Source organism: Piliocolobus tephrosceles, chromosome 1 (genome assembly GCF_002776525.5).
Source record: "Piliocolobus tephrosceles isolate RC106 chromosome 1, ASM277652v3, whole genome shotgun sequence".
Classification (NCBI taxonomy): Eukaryota; Metazoa; Chordata; class Mammalia; order Primates; family Cercopithecidae; genus Piliocolobus; species Piliocolobus tephrosceles.
The window spans coordinates 85,386,101-85,388,928 of NC_045434.1; the positions used below are offsets into that span (position 1 = coordinate 85,386,101).

Below are 2,828 nucleotides of genomic sequence, written 5' to 3' on the forward strand. Positions count from 1 at the left end.
TTGTTTGGGGAATGTTATTGCTTGCTGGTCTCACACATAGCCCTGAACCTTACAGGTAAGGAGCTGGTGCTACGCTGTTCTCCTTTGTTCTCCTGACCCCTGGGAATTCTGGGAAAGTGGTTCACAAGAGACTTGAGTTTGGATTCACCTGACTGTAAAAGTGCTGACAATGGGTGTTCCCACTGTTCCTGTGACAGAGAGCCCGGACTTCAGCTGCTGAAGAAGAACTCGGACCTAACCCTCCCGAGCGGGACCTTTAATTTGGCACAGAGTTGGTCCTTAGCTAAATAAAAATTGAAAAGGGGAGATTTTAAATGTTCATCTAATTGAGACTTTATATAATAGATCTTTTTCTTATTTTATTGTGGCAACAAGAGGAGAGATTGCATTCTTGAGCTTTTATTGTTGGAATGTAATAATACTGGCTATTCTACTGCTCTTGTGGAGTTGTTTGGTCTATGCTGGTACATGGTACTTGCTATGAAACACTGGTGAACTGGATAGGCAAGTAGCTAAAGAAAACGTCATAACAAACAGAAATAGGAGTTGAGTCCAATCTCTCTCCTGCACTGCAAGATTCTGTTGCAGTGGTCCCTACACCTATTGCCATAGCACCCCTAAATTTTCTTTAAAGCTAAGCAAACAGAAATAGAGGATGGATTCTCAAGTAGATATACCAAGTAAGGGAGGAGACCACCCCTCATCATCTTATGCCCAATTTCTGCCTCTAAAGAAAGAAGAAGTAAAAACTGAAAGGTAGAAATGAAATCCACAGGCAGACAGCCGGGTGCTGCACCCTGGGCCCAGTAGTTGAAGAGTAACCCCTGACGTATCTATAGATTACAGACGTTGTATAGAAATGCACTGTGAAAATCCCTATCCTGTTTTGTTCCGATCTAATTACTGGTGCATGCAGCCCCCAGTCATGTACCCCCCGCGTGCTCAGTCAATCACGACCATCTCACACGCACCCCCTTAGAGTTGTGAGCCCTTAAGAGGGACAGGAATTGCTCACTCTGGGAGCTGGGCTCCTGAGACAGGAGTCTTGTCGATGCCCCCGGCCAAATAAACCCCTTCTTCCTTTAACTCGGTGTGTGAGGAGTTTTGTCTGGGCTGGTCCTGCTACACTAAAGTCAAGTCTTACTTTGATTCTTTCAGAAGTTTGGATGTCTTAGTTATCTCAGGCTGCTGTAACAAAATACCATCTACTGGGTGACTTAAACATTTATTTTTCACAGTTCTGGAGGCTGAGATGTCCAAGATCAAGGTGCCAGCAAGTTTGGTTCTTGGTGAGAGTCCTCTTCCTAGCTTCTAGATAGTGATTTTTTTTTTTTTTTTTTTGGTACAGTATTTACACTGGCAATAGTCATCTTATTTTTCCATTTGGTAAGTTTTCCATGTATTTATTACTTAATACTAGCCAATTTCTCCCCAGTTCTGTAAATCTCCCCTCAACACATAGAAACACACAATCATTTTGGTTGGTTTGCTTGCTTGTATGTTTGTTCAAGAAATTTTTCCTGGCCAGGCGTGGTGGCTCATGCCTGTAATCCCAGCACTTTGGGAGGCCCAGGCAGGTGGATCACCTGAAGTCAGGAGTTCGAGACCAACCTGGCCAGCGTGGTGAAACCCTGTCTTTACTAAAAATACAAAAATTAGTCGGGCATGGTGGCGGGTGCCTCTACTCCCAGCTACTAGGGAAGCTGAGGCTGGCAGGCGCCTGTAATCCTGGCTACTCGGGAAGTTGAGGCGGGAGAATCGTTTGAACCCGGGAGGTGGAGGTTGCAGTGAGTGGAGATTGCACCATTGCACTCCAGCCTGGGCAAAAGAAAGAAAGGAAAGAAAGAAAGAAGAAAAGGAAAGGAAAGGAAAGAAGGAAAGAAAGAAAGAGAAATAAATTTTTCCTGGCACATTTCCACCTGCTGCATTCTGGATGACTTGCTCTTCAGGCTTATCTCACAGCTGTTATTATAATATCTCTCTTTACAGCAGCATCTTGGGACTTCCATTGCCTCTCTCTTTTGTTAGATCCCCTGCTTCATGGATCTCAAGGCGGTTCATTCCTCACTATCTTCTTCCTTTTGATGATGCATATCCTCCAAAACCTCCTATAAAGGGGTTACCTTAGAAATAAACTTTTTGAGACACTGCATGTCTGAAAATGTCTATTATACCCATATACTTAATTGATATTTTACTAAATAGAGATACAAAGAGATAGGTTGAAATAATTTTTCTCCCAGATTTTTAAAGGCACTGCTTTTTTTTTTTTTTTTTTTTTTCTTGAGACAGAGTCTCGCCTCGCTGTGTCGCCCAGGCTGGAGTGTGGCCGCGGGATCTCGGCTCATTGCAACCTCCACCTCCCGAGTTCAAGTGATTGTCCCACCTCAGCCTCCAGAGTAGCTGAAATTACAGGCACCCGCCACCACGCCCGGCTAATTTTGTAAATGTTAGTAGAGATGGGGTTTCGCCATGTTGGCCAAGCTGGTTTTGAGAGAGGAGACCACTCCTCATATTGTCTTATGCTTAATTTCTTGTTTGCTGAAAAAGTGGAGGTTGAAACAATGGGTAGAAGTGAAAATCACCGTCAGACAACCAGGCGCCACATTTCGGCCCTGGTTGCTAAAATTCAATCCCTGACCTCACCACTTGCGCTATCTATAAACTCCAGGCATTGTATTAAAAAAGCATTATGAAACTCCCTTTTCTATTCTGTTTCGTTCTGATTATTGGTGCATGCAGTCCCCCGTCACGTACCCCTTGCTTGCTCAATCGATCATGACCCACCCCCCCCCCCCCCCCCCCCCCCCCCCCCCCCCCCCCCCCCC

The 2,828-nt window shown here is 44.9% G+C and overlaps 1 pseudogene; it reads left to right on the forward strand.

Annotated features, from left to right (window-relative positions):
• The window catches only part of LOC111536984, a 4,593-nt pseudogene that overhangs the window by 1,617 nt on the left and 148 nt on the right, over positions 1-2,828 (forward strand).